Here is an 11,689-nt window from a genome sequence, read left to right on the forward strand (position 1 = left end):
TACACCAATAGTACCCATGGATCTACCCGTAAAGCCAACTAAGAAGACAGCCTGAGAATGAACACTAAAAGGGCTGTTTTCATAAAAATCTGTAAGAGATTTTCCTTTTTTCCTTTACTTTTATTTTAATGAAAATCTTGGGCATGCTGTGCCACTACATTGACAAAGTGCACCATGAAAAGTGCCCTACTTCATTGGAGAATTCATTATGACTTTGTGGAGCAGAAAGAGTTGGTTCATTGGCAGCAATTTGAGTGGATTTGGTTCGCTGGAGCTATCATGTTACTGCATCATCAGTGCAGGTGGGGCTGACTGACTTTGACAGTAAAAGGAGGTGGCCCAGTGCCAACAGGGGCAGCAGAGGGGCTACAGGAGTGCCTTCACAGATGCCGCACAGGTGCTGCACACTGTCAAAGTAAATCTCAGGGAAGGGAAGATGGGGCGTCATACAATAATTGTGAAGATTATGCTCTTGAGCACATGTGTAACACCTTTCAGAGCTCCTGAATTTAGTAGGCAAGGGTGAATTTTGAAAATAGACTGAAAGAGTTAACCATAGTTAAACCTGGGGTGTAGGTTATGAATAGCGTAACATGTAATTTATTGTACAAACAGAGATGCCTTTGAAAATGAAGGGTTTGCTACTAATAATTACACCAAGACAACATATATAAACTATGACTGCCCTGGACAAACTGGAATGCATTGTCACAGTATGAGGGACTGTCACCTTCGATTGTTAGTTTTGCCATGCTTGCAGTTTTATTCTAACCATGTACTGCTTTAAAATCAGAAAAATATAAGATATTGTAATTTACAGGAAGAAATAAGAATCGAGTATGAGGGCAAAGATAGCAGCATAAGGTTGACATTCTTAGGGTGACCCTAGTCCTCCACCATCAGCCCCCTCCTGACCCCACATCACAGTTTAGAAAATTACATCTGCAAATTATTCAACATCCGCTGGCGACCCCAGAGCAGCCTACCTTCCTTAGCAAGGCCATGCTGTCCCAGCAGTTCTGATGTGCCCTCACTTTAGTTATCTGATTTTCTGCTTTTTCTCTCTGAGATAGTAGCCTTCCAAGGTTCAAAGGGACGTCTGAATGTTAAAGGCCTGGAGGTAAAGTTTACAAAGACAGTGCTTCCTCATCACAGCTGGCCACATCAGTTCTGTCAAAATGCTAATGGTAGGATGTTTCTTTATAAGTAGAGTACCCATGAGATCAAGATCTTAATTTACTTTGTTCCTAATTCACAAAGGGAAGTTGCTTTCTTTTTTAAAACCAAGTTGAGGTTCTGTCTTTAGTAACTTCTTACATGTAGCTGGAAATTTCCATTGCAAAGTGTACTTGTTTTGTTTTAAGCTCTTTCCAAGTGACTTTATAACGTTTTTAACGTTTCGGCATCAGCACTCTTCCTCTGTCCACAGATCTGGTAAAGACAGAATTATGAACTCTTCTGGCATTGTCCCAGACCACTTCTTGGAGTCTTTATGAGAGAAGAAGTTTGGCAACTCAGCTCCCAGTGCCCACAGGGGTGCAAATGAAGCTGGAGCTGAAGCCGTCTATGAGAGCAGATGGGCTGCCAGTCCAATGACTATAACTCTGATAGCTCCACACAAGTCCAGAAGCAGCTTTTCAGCTGTGACAGGCAAGGCCCAGCAGGGGAAGTAGCTGACTGTCTGGTCTGATTTAAGATCACTGCCAAAAAGTTTCTTCATTAACCTTCACAGTTATCTAAGCTTTATGAAGGCAGGGGTTTTTGTGTTTTGCTTATAGGAGTATGCTCAGGGCCTAGAACAGTGCCTGGGTTATAGTAGGAGCTCAAAAATATTTGTTGAGTAAAAGAATATTTCTTCATCTTCAAAATATCAAGATGGGATATTAATAATACCTGTATCCAGAATTGATATTCAGCTGATTTCCATTCTGATATACCATTTCAGTGTCACAGGATTGTTGTGATGACTGCATGAATTAAAACATGGAAAGCACTTACAATAAAACCTGACACATATCAAGTGGTTAATAAATGTCAGCTGCCATCAATTTCAAGGCACAGAGGTTGACACCCTGGAAGTTTGGGGAACAATGTAGGATTCCAGCAGGGGGCACTCCTGAGTTCAAGAAGCAATAACTGGTTCCTGCTGAGTCCTACTTGACTATGGGGAAGGATAGTTGCCAATGATGCTGTAGTCCTTGCTTCATGGGCCCAGGCTTACACCTGGCCAGAGGTCATACATTAACCTGCCATCAATAAATGACATTTATGCCATCTGCACATGGATACTGTTCTCTTAGTGAGGAGATGGCAAAGTTCTGAAAGAATGGATCACAGGGCAGATAAGTTTTGATTATCAGAGCATGGGACAGTGCCCAAGAAGTGATAGCCCAATCCTGCCAGGGTGGGGTGCTTTGGAGGAGAGCGGCTGGGTGGCTAAGAGTGAGTGGAGTGGGGAGCAGGGTGTAAGCAGAATAGGTAGGGGGGCCCTGCCACTAAAATATCTGTTGTGTACCTGGGAATAAAATGTGTTAGAATGATGAGAAGCTCAACAGTATTCTCAGAAGACTTTTCAACTTAATTGTCCTGTTCCTTTTCCTAAGTAGAAACTTGATCAATTTAGGATACAGTATGTGGTACTCTTTGGTCAGGTTTACATGTACGTAAGAATCAGGTCAATTGTAGAAGGTTAAACTGGATTGGAATGTATAGTATTTGTGCATTTGGTAACAATAATTCTTATACTTCCCATTTGTATAATGCATGATATATATTATATACAGATAATAATCTATATTATATACAGATTGTATTATATATAGGTTTCTATATATCATCTACTTTGTTACTATATATAATCTATATACATCACATATAAAATCTATTTTGTTACAATAACTCTGTGAGGTTTATAGGGCCATGTAGTATTAACTCTGTTTAACATGTGAAGAAAATAAGGCACAAAGAATTAAGAGGCAAGGATACTGGTAGAAGCCCCTGGGGATGGGAAATGGCATTTTTGTTAGTGTTCTACTAATTGTCAGAGCAGGGTTTTCTGACTTCAGATTCAAAAAAGATTTTTCTTTTCAACCATACTTGGCTACCCCTCACCCACAGATTAATTGAAAAAGCTTCTGGGCTCCACCAGTTTGCTCCTTATTAAATATACTAATTGAAGAGTGAACTAATTCTATCTCTAAACCAGTCATTCTAGAGGATATACAAGATGACCCGCTGAAGTGTTGGAAGAAAATGCTAGGACTTACTTTATATTTTTTGGATGTGTTAAAATGAACATAATTCATTACTGCAGTATACCTTAATACATATATATGCACATATAGCAATACATATGTAGAATTTATAAGTAAGTGTATTTACAAATATTGAGATGCATACTTTTTTTTTTTTTTTTTTTTGGCACAGAGCTGCAGTTTCGAGAAAGACTGGCAACCATTGTTCTAAACTGGTAACTACTCTACCTAAAATGTCTGCATTGTTTTTAACTAAGCACACTTCTCCTTTTGTTTTACCTTATGTTTAGTGCAACAGAGTGTGGCAATGGTCTGCTGTACCCAGAATAACAGAAGCTTTGGGTGAGAAAGGCCTGGAGGGATCAATTCGCCTAACCCCTTCATTTGACAGGGGAAGAAACTGAGGCTTACAGGGGTTAAGGGATTTGCCCAAGCTGACAAGTTAAGGTTGAGCTCAACAATATGGGAAATGGATGGAAAATCCAGTTAATGCTTAGCTAGCCATGGTAATGTGTCATGGAGTTGGCTTGCAGAAATTAAATCCGTTAATAATCCCCAAACCTTATTTTAGCCAGAACTTTTAAATGCCTCATCTATCAACCCTTTTTAAAAAGATGATAATGTAATGGTTTTGTTTCTCTGGGCACCCATGAATACTGCATTAAGCAAAAATGTCACACATATAGTGTGCACTGGGTATCTGGTTATAAATACAAATGTGGAGACTACTTATAGCTATATAATTATACACACACACACACACACACACACACACCAATTAGAAAAAACAATTGCGTTGAAACAAATATACTACCCATCCTGGCATTGTAAAGAATGGAACAAAATTATAATGTTCTCCAATAGGCAAAGTATTACTCTCTCAAAATCCACTGAATCGTGAAATATTACCAGTTTTCTTCTAAAGGGAATTTCATCTCAGAATTTAAAAGACCAGACTAATGCTGCACTATTTATCACATGCTAAATTCTAGTAAGTATTTGATTCTATTTCTGCACTTGCCATTCTCTTCCATTAATTGAGTCATGTACTTACTTACCAGTGCCTAGGGGTTTTATTCACTGAAATATTACGGCCAATAAGATTAGTATCCCTTCATCACTCTTAAATCTTATAAAATTTAAACCCCACCACTAGGAAAAATCATTTTGCCTATTCAAAAGCAAAACAAAACAAAATGACCAAAACTACCATCACAAACAAAAGCATACTGGAATTATAGGGAAACTCATGAAATTTATAGATTGATTTAGGGAGAATTGACTTTTAATATTGAGTCAGTTTTCTCTCAAATAGGATATTTAAATCTTTTAAATTAGTATAGACTTTCCATTTATTCAATTATTTATGTTTCCTTGACAAATGAAATTTTTGCCTCAGCCTCCTGAGTAGCTGGGACTACAAGTGCGTACCACCACACCCGGCTAATTTTTTGTGTGTTTTTAGTAGAGATGGGGTTTCACTGTGTTAGCCAGGATGATCTCGATCTCCTGACCTCTTGATCTGCCTGCCTCGACCTCCCAAAGTGCTGCGATTACAGGCATGAGCCACCGCACTGGTCCGAAAGCTGTTGACATTTTTTACAAATCATTCAATCTGTCAATTTATTGAATCTTTCTATTGTTTATAACCAGTTTTTAGTTGATTCTCTTGGGGTTTCCACAGGTACACCCATCTCACTTGTGAATAATGACTATTTTGCCTCTTCCTTTCCAATTTTTATGCTTTTTATTTTGTTCTCTTATGCCCCTGCATTAACTGCTACTAGAGCAATTATTTAATCACTTCAATTATTGATGATGTAGAACTTTTTCCATTCTAATAATGTTGCAGTAAACATTTATTTGCACAGAAATGTTCACTGAAACATTATATGAGAATGGAAAAAAAGAAGTTTGGTCAGTTTGTTAAGATAGATTTCTACAAGTGTAATTTGTTGGGTCAGAAAGAATAATTTAAAAAAGCTTTTAGGACCGGGCGTGGTGGCTCACGCCTGTAATCCCAGCACTCTGGGAGGCCGAGGTGGGTGGATCACCTGAGGTCAGGAGTTCAAGACCAGCCTGGCTAATATGGAGAAACCCTGTCTCTACTAAAAATACAAAAAGTAGCCAGGTGCGGTGGCACGTGCCTGTAGTCCCAGCTACTAGGGAGGCTGACGAAGCAGAATCACTTGAATCTGGGAGGCAGAGGTTGCAGTGAGCCGAGATTGTGCCACTGCAGTCCAGCCTGGGCAGCAGAGTGAGACTATGTCTCAAAAATAAAATAATAAAATAAATAAAGCTTTTAGAACATGTTATATTACTTTTTCATAAGGTTCTCCTGGTGACCATCATCACCTTACTTCCACTATCCACAATCTGAAGGTTCCCAGCACAGTTGCCCTCTTTCTTCTCCTTCATCCAGGCACTTTCTCTTTGCTGTCCACTAAGGGAGGGATTCCCAAGCCCTGGGCCACAGACCAGTAATGGTCCGTGGCCTGTTAGGAAGCAGGCTGGACAGCAGGAGGTGAACAGCGGGCAAGCAAGCAAAGTTTCATCTGTATTTACAGCTGCTCCCCGTTGCTCACATTGCCACCTGAGCTCCACCTCCTGTGAGATCAGTGGTGGCATTAGATTCTCAGAGAAGCGTGAACCGTATTTGAACTGCACCTGTGAGGGATCTAGGTTGCATGCTCCTTAGGAGAATCTAATGCCTGATGATCTGTCACTGTCTCCCATCACTCCCAGGTGGGACCATCTAGTTGCTGGAAAACAAGTTCGGGGCTCCCACTGAGTCTACATTATGGTAAGTTGTATATTTCATTATGTGTTATGATATAATAATAATATAAATAAAGTGCACAATAAATATAATGCACTTGAATCATCCCGAAACCATCCTCCCTACCCCCAATCTGTGGAAAAATTATCTTCCATGAAACCAGTCCCTGTTGCCAAAAAGGAGATATACGTGGGAGATATATACGAGGGAGATACCTGGAAATTCCAAATAAAGCCTCCCTAAATCAAACCAAAATCAAATACAGAAACAAACTTCCTTCTCAAGTAACACAATAATCAATTTGGAGGTGAAATTCAATGATTTGGACAGTATTTGCTGTTGGCTCACTCTACTTGTGAATCATTCCAGGCTCCCTTTTGTCCTCATTCTTCACATTGTAAAAGCTACTAAGTCCGGTAGATTATACCACCTTAACTTCTCTCCTACTCTTCCTGTAGTTTCTATCCCCACTGTCCCTGCCCTGGTTCAGGAACTCATCCTCTCACACCTAGACCACTATAATATAAACTGATTTGATCACTTCTGCTCAATCCTTTCTTTACTTCTATTCAGGACACTTTAATGGCAGGAAAACTTAGGATGACCACCTTCTATCCATCTAGCTTATTTTTCTCTCCCCACTTACCTACTACCCTCTAGCCTTACCCCACTATTTGCAGTTCCCTGATAACTTGCAATTTCAAAGTCTCTGTGCTTTCAAGTGTGCCATCCAGCTGCAGGAATCTCCTCCTTAGCACCCCAAACCTCCAACAAAATTCTTTTCTACCCTATAAGAGCCAATTCAAGGGCCACCTCCCTGGTGAAACATTTCCCACTCCACCCTTCAACCCCACTCCAAACCTATCATCGGAGGGCTACCCATTGATAGAGTATGATGGTATTTCTTGAGGTTGTTTTTACACCCAGTTGCCAGGGCTCTTACATAAGTGGAACAAAGATTGATGAAAATTGGCAGGGACTGGCTCTTCCTTTTTGGTGAATTGTATTTGTTTCACATGACTTCGGGGTTATTCCATACATATCTATTTCCAACATCAGTATAAACACAGAATTGGCATTGCAGAAGGGGCCTCTAACAAGAGCTGGGGGAAGGATGCTTAAAAGGTAAGAGTTGACTCTGCTGTCTCCCAGCTCTCACATGCCTCAGGTCACTTGCCTTGCTGACTGTTAATGATCACCTTACGCCCTGAAGCACTATGTCGAGAGACCCCCAGTGATTGTTGCAACTTCAGACAAAGCCTCTGGTCCACGTTCCCCCCACCTCCTCTTTTTTTTTTGGTGGGAGAGAGATTCAGAATTTTCGTATGCTAGTTTGACAGAAGGTAAAAGACACCTGGAAAAGAGAGGGTAGTCAGCATATCATCTAATCCAGCGCTTTGCTTCCAGGGAGACCCAAGGAACTAACCAGTACCTCCTGTTTCTAAAGATCTATGGGAATAAAAACTCTTTGTTCATCCAAGCCAGCACTTTTCAGCCCTCATCGGCAAGGAGTTCCTAGGTCTCACTTCCTATCCCTACATGGTGCTCACCGCCTCATCTCCTCTGTCTCTGTTTCCTATGAACAAGAAGAACAGCTGGTCAGTTGCCTCTAGGGTGACTGGTTTAATATTGCTGGTTTGCTGGGAGTGATAGTGAGCAAGAGTTTTCCCTGAGTAAAGCGTGTTAAATGCTAACTAATACCAGAAGAGTCTCCCTCTGATTCATGTTCTGCAAAAGTGGGTGAGGTAAGGGGAGTGGAGAGAGTCTTGAATGTAAATGCAGCACACCCAGTTCCTTGAGGAAATGGGAGAGGTGTTTCCATCACACACCTGGGTAATGAATTTTGCTTCCTACAGCACAGCTGCCCTCTGAGAACCATTCCAAATCAAACCAATTTATTCCAAATTCCACTGCAAGTATCTGTTAATATCTAGTGAGATGTTCAAAGTAAGTTAACCATCTACTAGTTATGGGGGTGCTCTTTTTTTTAATTCATCAAGAAACACAGACAAAACTGCTAACATATGTTTCTGTTGCTAGACCTTAGTCTTATCACAGTTTGAAACTGTAGGAAATCAATTACGTGCTTTGAATTACTCCTCTTCTTGGCACAAAAGCATTTCTTCATTCTTTCGGGGTAGTGAACACTTTGCAACATCTACCACTAACAGCCTGTTAGGATTCTCTGCTAAATTAATGTAGTACAAATAAACCAAACAGAAGGCTGGTGGAATGCTAAACATCTCCTCTTTCCTCTGTTGTGGCCTCCTTGCAGCTTGGGACCATTCTGCCTTGCTGCTGCAACATCTGGACAGCATTCGAGGTTGTTTCTCAAGGACACAAGCATGCACCTCCGGTGAATTTCAACTTTCAACATCTCTCTGGCTCTAATCTATATTTAATGTTTCATGACTGGTAGTCAAAGAAGCTTCAGCTAAATATCAGGTTGGAATGAAAATGATCCTTGGGAGAACATTTGCTTCCAGCGTGTGCCAGCAAAGTGTCTGTGACAGAGGCTTTCCCCAGAGATTTGTTGCCCATTCTCTTGCAGTAATAATAATTACGCCTTATGATTGCTATGCCCACATAATCAAAGATCGCTTCATCAGATATGATCCCCAAGGGAAGCTGCCTCTACTCCTAACCGGATGTCAGTCACAGAGAGCAGCACCCTTAGGGATCCCCAATCTTTTGCTTGCCCTTTTCAGTACTGTGTTGTTAGCAATGCGTTTCTTCATATTCTTCTCAATGCAAATGATGTGTAAATCATGCCCTCCAGAAGGCACATGTGGTGAGGGGGAGAGGTTGGGGAGGGAGGTGGGGGCTGGTGTATTCTTCTCCTCCAACCCCCTCCTCAACCTACTACAGGGATTTCTCACATGGAGCATAATTACATCTGTGCCATATGGGCTCATTTATATTCTATTACAGGTTAAGCTAATACGACTCAGAAATATGCTAAAAATACCTCAAAGTATTCTAGAGCTGTCAAAACACTTGTCATTTCTTGCTCACCCGTTTGAGTGCTGGTGTTTTTATTTTTGTTGGGAGATTTGAAGAGCTAAGAAAGCATGCTGGTGTGCTGGTGTCCAGTCTATAAATACAGTTTAATTTCCTGTACTATTATAATCCTTGGGTTTGCAGGAAAAAAAAATCCTTCTTTATAATCCTGGAATGGCCCCAAGACATGGGCACTGAAGCCCCTATACTTGTAGATTTTAATTTCCCAAGAGGTAGAAAATACAGATTTCAGATGTGCGGTTTTGTCAGCTTTAGAATATTTCTTGTCTTTGTTTGATGTAATTATTCATTGTGATAGAGAAACACCTGCAGCGGGCTGACATACCATAGAAACGTGCTGCTTGAGTTACTTATGAGAGTTTGTTTGGATGTCAGACAAATCTTGTCAAGATTTTACATGTGGCATGATAATGAGAAGTACAATCTGTAATGAGTAATGAGTTTGACAATGATTTACAAGGGCATGTTGGGTTATTTTTATGCAGTGGTTAAAGTCCATCAGCATACTAATTTCTACCATCAGTTTGGAAAATTGGTAGGTCATGCTTGTGTAGGCTCTTAACCTAATGGCCTGTTTATGTAATTAATTTTTTCATTATTATTACCTTAACGTACTATGGAATTTTAAAAATTAGTCTTGGGAACAGAATAGCAAGGACAGATATTTAACTTTTCCATGCTTGACAAGCAACATTTCCAAGGTTTATAAGGTGCTAATCACATCAGCCATCAGTGAAACACACCATTTAACTGAAAACTAAACTCACACGAAGCCATACTTTTCTTATTTGCTAATAACTGTTCTATGCGATCTGGTTGATAGAGTGGTTAAGACTACCTGGGCTCCAATCTCAATTCTGCCACTTACTAGCTTATTATCTCGGCAAATGCCATAATTTTTCTAGTGCTCAGTTCCCCCAACTGTAAAATGAGTCTAATAACCATAGCTATCCCCAAGGGATAGTGGAAAGTATAAAGCAAGATAATATAGTAAATTAGAAGGCACAATGTCTAACACATAGTAATCACTTCGTAAGCATTAGTTATCATCACTGGTATTGATTTTGGTTTTAACATAAACAGCTTTTTATATAATTATATGACTCTTTTAATTAAAAAATACATTTTACCAAAATCATGTTAGTTGCACAAACTTCCATTTATGTTAGATTGTGCAGGCCAGAGGTTCTTGACATTTTTGAATCACATAACCAAGTTCTTACTTCATTTAGAATTAGTAGGTATTTCATGACTGGCTTAGGAAGAAATGGAAAAATTCAGTGTTAATGTACCAAAGACAAGTTTTTCTATTTAAAGTATTATTTTGAAATATTTGTACCTTAGGTTTATTCAGAACACAATGTATTTGAACTCCTGCAATTGAAATGTTACATTTAAATAAGAAGGAATTCTAGTTTATAGTGAGCAAATGATTGAGCCAGTAACTTCAGCCAAGTTTTGAAAACTTGTTTCTATAAATCCTTAGTAAAGAATGATTTGAATACTGTGAAGGTAGATGTGTGTGTAACACTCTACTGTAGATACATGTACACACGATAATCTAATTTTGAAGTCTTCATTTAAGTGTTTCTATTCAGCCTCACGACCTTGGGGAGAGTCATGTGCCTTCCTAGTTAAAAGATTGGTCTCTAGATCAGGGGTCCCCACACCCCAGAGCCACACAACAGGAGGGGAGTGGGGGTGAGGAGCCAGTGAGAGAAGTTTCATCTGTTTTTACAGCCACTCCCCATTGCTCACATTACTGTTTGAGCTCTACCTCTTATCAGGTCAGCAGTGGCATTAGATTAGATTCTCATGGGAGTGTGAATCCTGTTGTAAATTGTGCATATGAGGGATCTAGGTTGCATGCCCCTTGTGAGAATCTAATACCTGATGATCTGTCACTGTCTCCCATCACTCCTATCTGGAGTTGCAGGAAAACAAGCTCTAGTTGCAGGAAAACAAGTTCAGGGTTCCCACTAATTCTACATTACAGAGAGTTGTATAATTATTTCATTATATATTATAATGTAATAATAGTAGGCATAAAGTGCACAATAAATGGAATGTGCTTGAATCATACCAAAACCATCTTCCCACTCCACCCCCGCCACCCCTCCCCTGCTCTCCAGTCTGTGGAAAAATTGTTTTCCATGAAACCAGTCCCCAGTGCCAAAAATGTTGAGGACCACTGCTCTAGATGACCTCTCAGGCCTTTCCCTCATCTTCAGGCTAGTTACATTACCATAAAAGTGGAATAAAGTTCCTTATTATAAGAAGGGCTATAAGTTGCCTAGTCACTGCAAACTTTATATGTTTGAATTGAAGGTCTAATGTAAATCTGATGTAAATATAGGAGTCTTCTTTTTCACTCATCTTGGCGTTGTGGTTAGGGATGGGGCGACAGCAAAGTGAGATACAGGCAGCTTTTTACAAATGAGCATCCCCACCCCGTGTTCTGGCCAGGCTGTAGGCAGTAGGTTTTCAGAGAAGGGTGAAAGTATTTGAAGTCAGTAGCCAGGGAAGTAGCAATATGATTTCAGACTCTCATGACTTAGGAAATTTCATGTTTAAAAGTGATATTTTTTCAGCTTTTAAGACAATGTTTTTTTTTCCTCTCAAAATTACTCCAGAC

At 40.0% G+C, this 11,689-nt stretch overlaps 1 long non-coding RNA gene across 1 annotated transcript; it reads left to right on the forward strand.

The window, feature by feature from the left end:
• Nucleotides 1–3,425: 3,425 nt before the first annotated feature.
• LOC108544289 (uncharacterized) lies at nt 3,426–8,555 on the forward strand. The gene is made up of 3 exons (XR_001889790.1): nt 3,426–3,469; nt 6,000–6,057; nt 8,309–8,555. It is a non-coding gene; the product is annotated as an uncharacterized LOC108544289 (long non-coding RNA).
• The last annotated feature ends 3,134 nt before the right edge of the window (nt 8,556–11,689 follow it).

The sequence above is a fragment of the Rhinopithecus bieti genome, unplaced genomic scaffold (genome assembly GCF_001698545.2).
Source record: "Rhinopithecus bieti isolate Rb0 unplaced genomic scaffold, ASM169854v2 scaffold_26425, whole genome shotgun sequence".
NCBI lineage: Eukaryota > Metazoa > Chordata > Mammalia > Primates > Cercopithecidae > Rhinopithecus > Rhinopithecus bieti.